The 16,470-nt window shown below is 38.6% G+C and overlaps 1 long non-coding RNA gene across 1 annotated transcript; it reads left to right on the top strand.

Moving 5' to 3' along the window:
- The first annotated feature begins 10,869 nt into the window (after positions 1–10,869).
- On the top strand, positions 10,870–11,831 carry LOC109428546 (uncharacterized). The gene is made up of 2 exons (XR_002134500.3): positions 10,870–11,091; positions 11,148–11,831. It is a non-coding gene; the product is annotated as an uncharacterized LOC109428546 (long non-coding RNA).
- The last annotated feature ends 4,639 nt before the right edge of the window (positions 11,832–16,470 follow it).

Genomic DNA, 16,470 nt, shown 5'->3' with positions numbered 1-16,470 from the left:
GACAGAGTAGACAGAGTAGACAGAGTAGACAGAGTAGACAGAGTAGACAGAGTAGACAGAGTAGACAGAGTAGACAGAGTAGACAGAGTAGACAGAGTAGACAGAGTAGACAGAGTAGACAGAGTAGACAGAGTAGACAGAGTAGACAGAGTAGACAGAGTAGACAGAGTAGACAGAGTAGACAGAGTAGACAGAGTAGACAGAGTAGACAGAGTAGACAGAGTAGACAGAGTAGACAGAGTAGACAGAGTAGACAGAGTAGACAGAGTAGACAGAGTAGACAGAGTAGACAGAGTAGACAGAGTAGACAGAGTAGACAGAGTAGACAGAGTAGACAGAGTAGACAGAGTAGACAGAGTAGACAGAGTAGACAGAGTAGACAGAGTAGACAGAGTAGACAGAGTAGACAGAGTAGACAGAGTAGACAGAGTAGACAGAGTAGACAGAGTAGACAGAGTAGACAGAGTAGACAGAGTAGACAGAGTAGACAGAGTAGACAGAGTAGACAGAGTAGACAGAGTAGACAGAGTAGACAGAGTAGACAGAGTAGACAGAGTAGACAGAGTAGACAGAGTAGACAGAGTAGACAGAGTAGACAGAGTAGACAGAGTAGACAGAGTAGACAGAGTAGACAGAGTAGACAGAGTAGACAGAGTAGACAGAGTAGACAGAGTAGACAGAGTAGACAGAGTAGACAGAGTAGACAGAGTAGACAGAGTAGACAGAGTAGACAGAGTAGACAGAGTAGACAGAGTAGACAGAGTAGACAGAGTAGACAGAGTAGACAGAGTAGACAGAGTAGACAGAGTAGACAGAGTAGACAGAGTAGACAGAGTAGACAGAGTAGACAGAGTAGACAGAGTAGACAGAGTAGACAGAGTAGACAGAGTAGACAGAGTAGACAGAGTAGACAGAGTAGACAGAGTAGACAGAGTAGACAGAGTAGACAGAGTAGACAGAGTAGACAGAGTAGACAGAGTAGACAGAGTAGACAGAGTAGACAGAGTAGACAGAGTAGACAGAGTAGACAGAGTAGACAGAGTAGACAGAGTAGACAGAGTAGACAGAGTAGACAGAGTAGACAGAGTAGACAGAGTAGACAGAGTAGACAGAGTAGACAGAGTAGACAGAGTAGACAGAGTAGACAGAGTAGACAGAGTAGACAGAGTAGACAGAGTAGACAGAGTAGACAGAGTAGACAGAGTAGACAGAGTAGACAGAGTAGACAGAGTAGACAGAGTAGACAGAGTAGACAGAGTAGACAGAGTAGACAGAGTAGACAGAGTAGACAGAGTAGACAGAGTAGACAGAGTAGACAGAGTAGACAGAGTAGACAGAGTAGACAGAGTAGACAGAGTAGACAGAGTAGACAGAGTAGACAGAGTAGACAGAGTAGACAGAGTAGACAGAGTAGACAGAGTAGACAGAGTAGACAGAGTAGACAGAGTAGACAGAGTAGACAGAGTAGACAGAGTAGACAGAGTAGACAGAGTAGACAGAGTAGACAGAGTAGACAGAGTAGACAGAGTAGACAGAGTAGACAGAGTAGACAGAGTAGACAGAGTAGACAGAGTAGACAGAGTAGACAGAGTAGACAGAGTAGACAGAGTAGACAGAGTAGACAGAGTAGACAGAGTAGACAGAGTAGACAGAGTAGACAGAGTAGACAGAGTAGACAGAGTAGACAGAGTAGACAGAGTAGACAGAGTAGACAGAGTAGACAGAGTAGACAGAGTAGACAGAGTAGACAGAGTAGACAGAGTAGACAGAGTAGACAGAGTAGACAGAGTAGACAGAGTAGACAGAGTAGACAGAGTAGACAGAGTAGACAGAGTAGACAGAGTAGACAGAGTAGACAGAGTAGACAGAGTAGACAGAGTAGACAGAGTAGACAGAGTAGACAGAGTAGACAGAGTAGACAGAGTAGACAGAGTAGACAGAGTAGACAGAGTAGACAGAGTAGACAGAGTAGACAGAGTAGACAGAGTAGACAGAGTAGACAGAGTAGACAGAGTAGACAGAGTAGACAGAGTAGACAGAGTAGACAGAGTAGACAGAGTAGACAGAGTAGACAGAGTAGACAGAGTAGACAGAGTAGACAGAGTAGACAGAGTAGACAGAGTAGACAGAGTAGACAGAGTAGACAGAGTAGACAGAGTAGACAGAGTAGACAGAGTAGACAGAGTAGACAGAGTAGACAGAGTAGACAGAGTAGACAGAGTAGACAGAGTAGACAGAGTAGACAGAGTAGACAGAGTAGACAGAGTAGACAGAGTAGACAGAGTAGACAGAGTAGACAGAGTAGACAGAGTAGACAGAGTAGACAGAGTAGACAGAGTAGACAGAGTAGACAGAGTAATGAATGAATGGATGAATGATTATTATTTAATTAATTCGTTTATTCATTCATTCATTAAAGCCAAGTCAACCTACCTGTGTTATGCTAATACAAGCGTCAGTGCAACAATCGACCAATTCGACGGCTGTTTGGGGGAAATTTTCATCTGTAAAAAGTTTAATTTGGTTTGTCTTACTGGTGCAGAATTGTTTGAGATTTGATGGATTGTGGTATGAAAAATTTAGAGGCAAGTATAGTCCTCTCCTCTCCTCTTCTTGGCGTAACGTCCTCACTGGGACAAAGCCTGCTTCTCAGCTTAGTGTTCTATGAGCACTTCCACAGTTATTAACTGAGAGCTTCCTCTGCCAATGACCATTTTGCATGTGTATATCGTGTGGAAGTCAAGGAAATTTCCTTTACGAAAAGATCCTGGACCGACCGGGAATCGAACCCGTCATCCTCAGCATGGTCATGCTGAATACCCGTGCGTTTACCGCCTCGGCTATATGGGCAAGTATAGTCGTTACATTAAATCTCTCAGCCCAGAAAAAATTGCGCCAATCAGGCTGAATGTTCAGCCTTTCAGCTGTTTAGAATGGAAGATTTCATCGCAAGCTTAAATTATAATTTGAGACCCTGAGTATACTGAGTATACTGAGTGAGTATTATATATAATCTTAGGTGCAATCAACTGTTACCGGGAAACGAACTCGTTACCCTCAGAATGGTCATGCCGTCATGCGGAGTACCCGTACACTTACCGCATTGGCTGCGCCTTATTTTTCAAAAGTTGTTGTTGGCGCATCACATCAACGGCGTCACCCTGGCACCTCAGCCGCAGCAGCGGCGCAGTGGTGCTCATTCAATTTGTATAGTTTTGTGTACTCTTTATTTCGCTGCTAGCAGCAAGCAGCCCAGTGACTATTGTTACAGTCGAACCGGGCTGCGTGGTGCTAGATTGCAAGCGCATTGCACCTTTGTGCACATGGTTGTTAACATTCTGTATTGTCCGTACTATCGCTGCCGCCTATAAAAGCGGCAGCTCATTCCATGTAATGTTAGTTGTAAGCTATATACCACCACAGAGCAGGAGCACTGCCTCTCTGTGGTGCGCCAATAAAACTGAAGTAGCAGAGAAGTAGTTCGTCTTCCTCTTGTCTCCGGGGAGAGAAAAAAGTACACAACGTAGGAGTCTTATCAACCGCTGGACGAAACAGTTGTTGAAACATGAAATTCGTAAGCTCTTCTGGATTCAAATGTCATGAAAAAAGAAAATCTCTGTTTTTAAGCAAAAAAAGTTTAATTTTATAGTAATAAAAAGGTAAGGTACCCCGGGGCAAGTGAGAATTCGGGGCAAGTGAGACCTACAGCTATATTTTCTTTTTATTTTTTAGTTTTAAGGAAAACATTCTTCATAGAAAACATAGGTATCCCACCAACGGATACTTTGAATTAAAAAAATACCATTGCTCTCATCATAAAGAGTCCATACATGTTATTGTTGATCATATGTAATTTTCAATTCACTAAGTGAGATTAACGTACTCTACTACATTCGTCGTTTAAAAATAAAATAACAAATAAAGTAAAACTTTTTCGGTTTCAGGAAGCGAAAAAACTGTAATTTATTTTCATTTATTACCTTTAGTTAACTGCTCTAACTTGCCCCAGTGCATTTCAGCATCTGGGGCAAGTGAGACCTATGAGAGTGAACTAACACAACATCATAGTTTGATCTCGCTTTCTTCAGCCTAAGTCGAAATTTACACAAAAGTGAAGTAAATATCGGCGTCTTAAGTAAACAATCGTTGAATTACACTTAATTACTTCTGTTCTGATGATGAAGCTATTGTTTGAAATGGTAAAGTCTTGGGTAGAACCGAAAACATCTATTTCTCATACTTTTTCAAATTCTTTTTTTTTTTTGTTTTTTGCTGCATAGTGAGTTTTTTCAGAATATTAAGGAGCCGGTCATAGAGTATGAAAAAAAAAATGGGAAACGACTTATTCAAAGTTCACGATTTAAAAATCTTTCTTTAATGATAGTAAAATTATGTTAGGGTAAACATAACATCTGTAAATCTTGAAAAATCTTTTGGTAAGTTTCATCAACTACATCAACTACGTAATATGAAAAGCAAGTTTGGAAATCTTTCGGCATTTAACCTTAGGGCGCTTTTTGTATAAATAAAATCAATTTGTTTTGCACGAGCTGCTAGAGTTAAATCATTTTTTTTTCTCAGTGATTCCCCGCATAGACAAACAGGCTTGCCCACACTGAGCGTATGAAAATTCTGCTCTTTGAATTTACACCATCTAGCACATTGTAAATAAGAAATCATTTCATCTTATCAGATAGAAGGATGTTGAAATAATTCAAATTTCATTTCGAACTGTCAAAAAACCGCACCGCAGAGCCACACGCAGGGCGCAAAGAGATTTTCACCCGGGTGAAAACACTCCAGTGAATTCCACTTTGAACGGCCCGTGCGGCTCTGTGGTGCGGTTTCTTGACAGTTCAAAATGACAGTTTAGATATTTCAACATCCTTCTATCTGATAAGAAGAAAAGATTTTGTAACCGTTCGTCGAATTAGCTCGAGAAGTTCTAAAACGCGGCGGCTTTTGCGCCACTCTCGCGTACGAGAGACCACCGGTTCATTCCAATGTTTGCCCGACTAAATTGACGACTCTTCACTCAAGGGCTTCTTCGAACGGCCGCTGACTCAATTAAACCCTAAACGCACTAAACTTAATACACAAATCATACAGACTAAAACAATAACGGAAACTTACTCAAAAAGACTAAAGAACTGAATAAACTACAACAACCGAACAATTAATAGTGTTTGAAATGAATTTATTAATTAACTAATCAAAAGAACGAAAACAAGAACAATAAACAATCGAATTCATTTTAAATGTATATTATTTCACAAAAATGCTCGTCAAGTGTGTGTGTGTATGTGTGTGTGTGTGATCATGGCCATGAACTCAGAAACGTACCTGCGCAGGTTTTATTCGTCGACGGTGGTTTCTCCTGGCCAATCGTCGACGTTAGCTCGCTGTCCTAAATATTCGCCGGACTATAGGTGCGGAGGGGCGTCGGCGGTCCGGTACTCTGCCCGATCGTGCGTCACCGCACGCAGGTAGGCCGGAAATAATTCCCCTGTACTCCGTTTAACTGCCAGTTACTGGCGGGCGAGGACGAGCGTTGTGGCAGCAAAAATGGCTTAAAGCCCAAAATAAAAAGCGTCTTTTTGGACGCTTTTGGAAAATTAAACGAATGCTCAGGAAGCAGAGTGTCTGCCCCTGGCGACAAAATCCAATTATTTTAACACTTAAAAAAACTACAAACTGGGAGAAGGTCGCCGAAGCTCACTTCTGCTCTCCAGCCGACTTAACTATAAAGTGGTGGAGTCAAGTCGATTTCTCTAGTCAAGTAAATTTCCTGCTATTGAAGCAGTCGTCTATTGAATCTAAAAACTATTATATACAAGTGCGCCAAATTCAAATCGCACATGGCCGTAAAACTATTTAGCGCCATCGAAAAAAGTCCTATAAGATACATAACGTGAATCGTCATTAGCTTAGCCTAGACACAAACCTTACATGAAACGGATAATCTCTATTATAGGAAACGGTTCAAACTCCAAGCCAAATTCAACGAATCTAATTAACGAGATTTTACTTAAAAAAGATAAAAACGTCAAAAGCTACAAATTAACTAAAATAGTAATAATTTAAAGAAACGAACTTTGAAATAGAAATTTTAAATAATAAAAAAAAGATTTATCCAAATTTATCAAACTGAATTCAAACTTTATTTTACTTAAACAGAATAAAAACGTCAAAACGTTACATCACACCACCCAGTTTTATGAAAATTTGATCAGAGAAACTGATCAAATTTTCATAACTCACAAAATACTCGAAAGAAACTACTCAGTTGAATCAAAACTTAACGTAAAACACAAAACTTATGTCCAGTTTACATTGATGGTCATAGAGCAATTTACAACACGGATGACTCGAACACGACTACCACAAAGGGAATTTTCCACTGTCCAACAACTTACATAACCGTTACTCCTTGAACGATTACCACAATGGAAATTCCTCAATGTCAAAAAAACTTACATAGCCGTGATCTTAACTACAGTTGATTGCATCATCAACACCCTCGTTGACGCATTCGCAAATCTAACTGTTTAAACTCGGATCATCAGAGTCCATCAGCTCATTGCGTCTGACCTCCTCCCTGATTCTCCTTAACGTAACGGAACTACAGCTGGTTGCATCATCAACACTCTTGTTGACACAATCGCAAACCAAACTGCTTAAACTCGGATCGTCAGAGTCCATCAGCCCATTGCGTCTGACCTCCTCCCTGACTCTCCTTAACGTAACGGAACTAAACCGCAGCTGATTGCACATCAAAACTCTGTTTGACTCATCTGCAATCAAGTACTGCATAAACGTAAGCAGAAATAAATTCTAAACATCAAACTTAGTTTGACAAAACTCAGAATCTGCAAAAAATAACACACAGCTCTATGTAAACATCCAATGTAAACTGACAGCATAAAATCTTGCATGCAAGTTCTACTACCAACTGCAATGAAACGAACGAAACGTACTGTCAACGCGAGTGACGTCTGCGCTGTCACCGACGCGAGACGAAAAAGGAACGAAAAAAGAAAAACAAAAATAAAAGTCAAAATCGGTGGTGATCGTCGTCGCGGTCGCGGTCGCGGAGTCCGGAGGAAAACAAATTAACTCATCGGATAAACCGGGGGAGTATTTAATCCTTTTCTAATTTAGTCTTAAGAAATAATTGCTTTATGGTTTTATTTACAGGTATTCGTCGCGGGACTTCGTCGAGAAAGGAACAAATTCAGCAAACGGTAAAAAGGTAAAGTAAACATAGAATTTCGTGAGAGTTCAACATGGCGACTCTTTTCTATAGTGTTCGCTACGTAGAAAAGTAATCATCGCTAACGGACTCTGTTCTGCTCTCGGCGCGATTAGATTGATTGCCTTTTTATTACGGTTGTAGTCTGGGGAATGTACCCAAAACCCAAGACTAATAAGTGCAAATTAGAAGTTTCTTTCGGGAAGCCCTTTCCGTCGAATCAAAATAACCAAAATAAAAAAAATCTAACGAAAATGTAAACATAAACCGCAACTGTTAATATCATTTCGTTTTTACAGATTACGATGCATTTACGACTAAACATTCACCGACGGCGATACCGGTTGTGATGGAACGCGAAAGAAATAGAAAAAAAACGGATGAAAATTAGATAACGCCAGTCGGGGACGCTAAAGATGTGCCTTCTCCTTCTCGATGCAAAAGATCCTTTGGCCTACGTGGGAAATTCCAATGAGAAACGAAATCGACGATGGAACATTTAATTTCGGAGAACAAAGCTGTTATTTGGCACCCCGGACATTAGCACGGAAACGAATAATCCAAGGACGACGGAGTGACCTGAATCAATAACAACGATGTGTAATTATCACGATGGCGACCAAATTTCGACGGTATTTGGGTAAGCCCGGGATCCACGACGGCGATCTTCGCAACACAAAATCGATTTAACGGGTGAGTTCATTTCATTTTCGACTAATTATAGATTAAAAACTAACGTAATATAAGTAAGAATACTAAAATAGCTAGTAAGCCTTTACGCTAACAAAAAAAAATAAGCGAAAAAAACCCATTTGGTGGACAAGCTAAAAGCTGTCTTCCAAACACGTCTCAAACCCACAAAACTAAACAACGAATTCAAAAAATAATCGAATTCGATAGTAATTTTGCTTAAAAAGAGAAAAACGTCGAAAACGCTTTTCTGTTTATATATTTTTACCATTATTCAAAGAAAATTGATCTCGAATTCTTGAAAATTCAGTCTGATGCCTAAAAAAATACCAAAAATTTTAATGCACTGGGAAAACATAAAATTTAAACTTTTGTCATGCAATTTATGCTAAAAGTAGAGCTTTGCATCAAATCTGACTCAACTGAACGTAAAGTAACTTAAAAAACTGAACTGAACTAAAAATTTAACGAAATAAAGTCTGAAATACCGAAAAACTAAAGAAAATTGTACGAAACTAATAAAAAAAACTGAATCAAACTCAATTGAATTCAAAATCGTAATCAAAACTAAAAATTAATAAAAATCAAATGAGAAATTCAAAAATATCTTTAAAACTATACAAATTCAATTCAACCTAAACCAAAAACCAAAATTCAATATAAAAAACTAATCAAAAATACAAAAAATTAAAACAAACAAACAAATTTCTATATAATTTAGAAATTTATAGTTTTTGACGTTGGGCGCCAATGTAACCGTTCGTCGAATTAGCTCGAGAAGTTCTAAAACGCGGCGGCTTTTGCGCCACTCTCGCGTACGAGAGACCACCGGTTCATTCCAATGTTTGCCCGACTAAATTGACGACTCTTCACTCAAGGGCTTCTTCGAACGGCCGCTGACTCAATTAAACCCTAAACGCACTAAACTTAATACACAAATCATACAGACTAAAACAATAACGGAAACTTACTCAAAAAGACTAAAGAACTGAATAAACTACAACAACCGAACAATTAATAGTGTTTGAAATGAATTTATTAATTAACTAATCAAAAGAACGAAAACAAGAACAATAAACAATCGAATTCATTTTAAATGTATATTATTTCACAAAAATGCTCGTCAAGTGTGTGTGTGTATGTGTGTGTGTGTGATCATGGCCATGAACTCAGAAACGTACCTGCGCAGGTTTTATTCGTCGACGGTGGTTTCTCCTGGCCAATCGTCGACGTTAGCTCGCTGTCCTAAATATTCGCCGGACTATAGGTGCGGAGGGGCGTCGGCGGTCCGGTACTCTGCCCGATCGTGCGTCACCGCACGCAGGTAGGCCGGAAATAATTCCCCTGTACTCCGTTTAACTGCCAGTTACTGGCGGGCGAGGACGAGCGTTGTGGCAGCAAAAATGGCTTAAAGCCCAAAATAAAAAGCGTCTTTTTGGACGCTTTTGGAAAATTAAACGAATGCTCAGGAAGCAGAGTGTCTGCCCCTGGCGACAAAATCCAATTATTTTAACACTTAAAAAAACTACAAACTGGGAGAAGGTCGCCGAAGCTCACTTCTGCTCTCCAGCCGACTTAACTATAAAGTGGTGGAGTCAAGTCGATTTCTCTAGTCAAGTAAATTTCCTGCTATTGAAGCAGTCGTCTATTGAATCTAAAAACTATTATATACAAGTGCGCCAAATTCAAATCGCACATGGCCGTAAAACTATTTAGCGCCATCGAAAAAAGTCCTATAAGATACATAACGTGAATCGTCATTAGCTTAGCCTAGACACAAACCTTACATGAAACGGATAATCTCTATTATAGGAAACGGTTCAAACTCCAAGCCAAATTCAACGAATCTAATTAACGAGATTTTACTTAAAAAAGATAAAAACGTCAAAAGCTACAAATTAACTAAAATAGTAATAATTTAAAGAAACGAACTTTGAAATAGAAATTTTAAATAATAAAAAAAAGATTTATCCAAATTTATCAAACTGAATTCAAACTTTATTTTACTTAAACAGAATAAAAACGTCAAAACGTTACAATTTCTAATTTATAATGTGCTTGATAGTGTAAAACCCAAGAGCAGAATTTTCATGCGCTCAGTGTGGACAAGCCTGTAGACAAATACACTTTGTCAAATACTTCAAAAAATAAGTTTTCTCCATCTGGTAGTGTTAATATAACACAAGCACTTGCTGTTTTTTTGAACAATAAGAGGCCTGAAAATGTCTACTACAAAATATGATTTGACTCATGCATACCAATTTGTGACAACATGTGTTTGTGTCCAGATTTTGTCGAATTATAACGTATAGCAAATCGCGAGAAATCGTTGCAATATACGAGCACCTTTTCTCAAATAGTGCATGCTTACATTTGAGCAACACGCAATTTACTATAAGTTACTATCTTTTAAGGTTGAAGGATTCGTCATTGACAAAATCGGCGTCATCAGAAATTCGAAAGTAGTTTTCTCACTCAAAACTTGAATGATTGCATTGAAAATGTATTCATTGTACTCCATTCTGCACCCGCAATACAGTGAATACATTTTCATTGCAGAAATTTCATCTTTGAACGAGAAAACTGCTTTCGAATATTCAATGATGACGATTTGGTGAATGACGAATCCTTCAACCTTAACAAATTGGGATAATGTTGCAGCCATTATTATTTATCATACACGCTTGAAAAAGTGAACCAGTCAGTTTGTGCAAGTGTCACAAAATGATCGCAAATTATTTTGTTTTTTTTTTTTTTTTTGTTACTTAACTGTATAATACTAATTAAACAATTTAATCTAAATCATGAATTTGCGTTATTTCTCAATTTTGTTCGAGGTGCGTCAAACTTTTTTTAAGACTTTGTGATAACTTTTTGCAACCAAGTTGGTCAATTTTTTAGAGAGTGTTTGCCGTCTTAGCGGCCTGCCTGCAAAAAGCTGTAACAAAAAATGTAACGGGTTCGGTGTTTGTGGTGGTCCGTGATGCTTTTGTGCACTTTGTGCGTTGTTAATCCACGAAATGTGTGGCTATCTCGTTGTTCCGTCCTCTGTTCCGGCGAACCACGATACGGCGAGACGACCATCGACAGGAGCAAGCAGCAGCTAGAAAATGAATCGAAATCCATCGCTGCTGCCTATTTTGAAGAAGGTAAGTGATAAATATATCTTCCCGGATGATGACCTAAGGATTCTCTTGAATTTCAGTTTTTGATCATCTCCCCGAAGAAGATCCAAACGGAACGGTCGATTCGGGAACAATTTCTGGCTTCGGAAACCAACCAGAACTAAATCTTCAGCCCTCAGTAGAGAAGTGAGCACCACGAAAAAATCAGCACCGAGGAGATGTTGCTGAATCACTTTGATGTCTGCCATCGGTTCTCGGACTCGGAAGCGAACCGGTCTAGCCCGGTGCCGATTGTTCGAATAGCAACGATTGGACCATGACGACGACACGGGAAAGGATGTGCCAATAACCCAGGCTGCGTGGAAGATTCATGTAATCTTGCCTACCGAAAGAAAGGAAGTTTCCGGGAAAAAATTATTGAATATTTTTAATTCATAATGGATATTGAATATGTACTTGTTGCGTCTGATAATCAATAATAATATTTTTCAAGTGGATTGATTATTTTTTTCCCTCAAAAAACAATAAAACAGGTAATTACACAAAAAATTTCATTTTAGTTTTTACAAGCTCAGGTCGACTATAGTTTCCAACCCGATGGTTCACTTGTTTTAATTAAAATGATACTTTTTTGTACGTAAGTACTTGTTTTATTGTTTCTTATTGAATTCATTGATCATTTCTTCACTCTTGATAGAAACATAAAAGAGCAATACAATATAGGGTAAAAATACCATAACGCACAATAAACCAACACTACTGCATGCGTTGTTTGCTTTTATTTTAGCGGAAAATGAATTATATGTACACAATTTAGCATATTGTTTTGCGAAAATTTTGTTCGAGAAAAATGCTGATTTTTTATTGTAACCTAACTTAACCGCCTATTCATCATATTGTTAAATAGCCCATTACAATTTACCAAGTGGTATACTACAATATGCTAACAATGCCATTTGAAGTGATGATGGGTATCATGTCGTATTGTTCAGGAATAGTCGCAAGTGGTTTTGGACAACATGTGAGATAGTACGCTTTTTGTTCACAACTATGCGGGTCGTTATTATATGTGTTAAGTAATTTATGCACGATACCACAAAACTTTTCCTACATAAATCGCTAAACATAGTTATTCGCATAAGATATTTATAATTTATACTACCTTACATATATGCAGCAACTATATTAAGCCATTATTACAAAAAATCCGAATAGGTCCTACTTGCCCCGTGATACGGTATAAATGAAGATCTGATCCACTTTTCGTCATGTGCATAATATACAGAATTTAAAAAATTTGAAACAGTTTCAATGCCCGTTAATAAGAAGAAATATACCAACAATGTCTTTCAGAACCATTGGAATTATAAAATTATTATGTTTAGAATTTTTTGGCTTGACAAAACCAAACTAGCATTTTTTTAGGTCCCACTTGCCCCGGGGTACCTTACTTTAATTTTAAGTGCCACAACTTTTTTTTTCAATCTGCAACCAATTTTAATTCTTTTTTATGGATTTTTTTTTAAATTGATTTTTGAATTGATGTGTAGAACATGACATTTTTCCAAAGTTACGCAAAATATGAGTTTTAAAGGGGTTATATATGTTGAGGTCGAGCACAAAATCGATTTTTTTGATTCTTTTATCTTAAAGAGAAACATCAGAGAATACAAATATGGCTGCCACAAATGGTCGACTTGGTACCCTACTCACGTTTTGAAGAGCACCAATCTTGAAAATTCGTAAACAAATGCGCTCGATTTAGAAAAGCTGCCTCTTTTTTCAAGTGAGCAAAGCCAGGATAAACAAGTGCGGCTTGATTTAATGCTTCGTTTGACAGATTTGTGCCTCTAAAGTTTGTATGTAAAATTGCAATAGGATTTATTGATGTTTAACCTTTAAGTATGGGTTCTTAAGAATGCTGTGTCAAATTTTCATATAGATCCAAGCAGTAAAAGCAAAGATATATCGTTTTGCGCCTCGCTTCCTTATGGGCGCGTACTGTAAACTCGAAACTTTAAACGCGATTATCTCGGAATTATGTTTTTCCAAAAACGTCGATGCGGTGACTACGATTGCGGAAACAGTTCTCAACCGATTTCAATCATTTTTTTTAGTGTTCGCTATTTATGTGTCGTGTCTTTGAACGACGTTTTTGGAAAAATATCATTCCGAGATAATCGCGTCTAAAGTTTCAAGTGTACACTACGCGCCCATACGGAAGCGAGGCGCAAAACGATATATCTTTGCTTTTACTGCTTGGATCTATATGAAAATTTGACACAGCATTCTTAAGAACCCATACTTAAAGGTTAAACATCAATAAATCCTATTGCAATTTTACATACAAACTTTAGAGGCACAAATCTGTCAAACGAAGCATTAACTCAAGCCGCACTTGTTTATCCTGGCTTTGCTCACTTGAAAAAAGAGGCAGCTTTTCTAAATCGAGCGCATTTGTTTACGAATTTTCAAGATTGGTGCTCTTCAAAACGTGAGTAGGGTACCTCAAGAAATAAGAAAGAAATAAGAAAGAATTTTATTTTTCTGTTTTGGGTATACCGTCAGTGGGGGTGTCATTGGGCCAAAATTGCATAGGCCATCGCTTCGTAGGTCGTTACAACAATATTTTAGCTGTAAATCAATGTTGAATTCGGTAGACACGTTTATTTTTATATTGTTTAGGATTGTTGAAAGTATAAATGCTTCAACTTTAATTTTGACAATAACATAGCCTAATTAAAATTGGCCCAATTTCACCCCTTCTAGGGGGTGACATTGGGCCAAACACTAAAATTCAATCTAAATAGTTCAATGTGAGAAATTATTGCTTGCAAATCAAAACTAGTGAATATATAGATGCTTGCGCACAACATTTCAGTGTCTAATCACTTTAACATTACCTCACAGAAAAACAAACGTGAAAGTTTGACCATGGTCATTGTAATCGATCAATGATCTAGTACAATACATCCGCTATCCCCTAGATATAACTTCCTCAATGCTAGCTCAAAGACGAAAGTAATATTTCCTTATCATCTACCTAGAAACTGATCTGTGTGCATTTTTAATTTTGCATGAATCTCACATTTATTTTTAAAACAAAGACCGTTTTAAGCATAAAATAATGTGAATACTCTCAGTAGTTTTAATTCACATTTGTAGGGTTCTCGTACTGACTGCATTGCTTTTATATGGCCCAAAGTCACCCCAAAATGAATTATTTGTACTACAGCTCAAATAAATAAGTTTTTCATGCAAATAGCATACAAAACCAAGAAAACTCATATTACTTTTCAAAACAACTACTCAATATTCCTAAAAAACAGCAATTCATTACATGTCCGGTGTTCAGCTGTTTTGTACTGGACATTTTAAAACAACGATTTTGTACAGTACGCCTAACCAAGATACTCACATCACGTTTTATTAATGGAAAATCAACAAATTGTGACTTTTTTCTACATTGGCTGGTCAACGCAAGTTATATTTACCATATACTATCCACTTTTTGATAATCACTTTGATAAATGTTAGTATTTTGAGCGAAACATCTTTCTTGATTTTTGGCCCAAAGTTACCCCCCAGGCCCAATGTCACCCCGACTGACGGTATATCAAAACCAACAACTTTTCAATAATAAGCTGCAGCCGAAGCATAGGCTGCAGCTGAAGCATAGGCCGAAGAAGGGGGATGGTAACATAAAGCTGAATTTCAAAAGGCTGAATACGAAAGGCTGAAATTAAGAAACTAATTACGAAAGGCTGAAAATTGAAAAAGCTGAAATTACGAAAATTCAAATATAAGTTACAGCATTTCTTAATTTTTTTATTAACGCCCCAACTGAGATAAGCCTGCTTCTCAGCTTGGCCTATCGTGTAACAGGCACAAAGATACTCTATGCCAAAGGGAGTCAAGAATATTTTGGCCCGTTATAATGAAAAGTTGTAAATATTTGTTGTTTTACACGGCATTGTATTGATTTATCCAGCCCATGTCACAAAAGCAGATTTTATTATATGAAATGATTTCATGCTTATTTGTCTACGACTAGTACCATGCCTTGCTACGCCTATGACCCGCTCTGCTCCGATATACATGCCATCGAGAGAAGATGAGCTGTAGATGGATATTGCTACCAATGAGGTACAGATACAGGTGGCGCAGATAAACATTGCAAACCACTAGTTGTCTCTTTTGTTCAACCGCTGATCAAATGCAACTCAATTAGTGACGTCACTAATTGAGTTGCATTTGATCAGCGGAAGAACAAAAGAGACAACCAGTGGTTTGCAATGTTTATCTGCACCACCTGTATCTGTACCTCATTGTATTGCTACCTGGTTTGATCGGATCGATGACGTCAGTGAGGGCCATTCGGGTGTCGGAGTTGGATTCGGGATCGAGTGATAGGTAGGCTGAGGAGAGATATAGCGTAGGTCAAGTTAGTTATCGTTACGTAGCCCGATCGCGCGGTCGCATCCAAAGTCGATGTATAGTTCTAAGTTTTAACGTGTTAGTTTAAGTAAAGTGATGTTAGAGTTTAAGACTAATAAATGTGAATAGTTATCGTGTTGTTTCCTTAAATAAAGAGTAGTTATTGTACGTCGCGTGTGTTTTGTAACGAATGGTGTGAAATAAGGAATCGCTATTGTGGAAGAAATTCACCAGTGTCGGGACTGTGTACTCACACAATACAGTCCACAAGGAACCCATATCATCGCTCAGAAACGACGGTTGGATACACCGTCTGGATTGGATTTACGGTTGGTAGGCCCGCATACACCCCGACATTTGGTCCTTCGAGCCGGATGAGGGACCTCCGGTAGGACTTTTGGGACCCACAATTGCGCTCACAACCGCCAAAACGCCATTCGCGGGAACGCCATTTGCAACCGCCAAATCGTCACCTCAATCACCCATTGTCGTCGGATACAAAGGATTACGCCATCATCCCTAAGGAACATTGGACGACGTCACCATCTTGGATGTGACACTTGGCTTGGACATCAGCATCGTTGGCTACTGTGTAGGTCAGTATAGCTACTATATATGTCCTGCCGAAGCTGGACACCTTGGACTACTTCTAACACTACTTCTTTCGGTATCACGGCATCCGACGGCAACGACGTACAAGCACCGGGAATTGGATTGGACTTCTACTCTGGAAACACACACGCATACGGATTTGGAATCTTCATTGTCGACCTCTTTGAAGACATCTTTGGGACTATTGGATTTCGGACTACCGCTGGACCTGTAAGCAGTCATTTTCTCTAAGGTAAATGCATGAATGTACTATGTATATGTCCAGCCGGAGCAATCCACCCAAGTACTAACACCAAACTTCGATCTTCGCATTCGCATTCGTTGGGAACCACTGGAGTCAACACGGATTACGTC

Source organism: Aedes albopictus, chromosome 2 (assembly GCF_035046485.1).
Source record: "Aedes albopictus strain Foshan chromosome 2, AalbF5, whole genome shotgun sequence".
Taxonomy (NCBI): Eukaryota; Metazoa; Arthropoda; class Insecta; order Diptera; family Culicidae; genus Aedes; species Aedes albopictus.
This window is presented reverse-complemented; position numbering and strand designations above follow the sequence as displayed.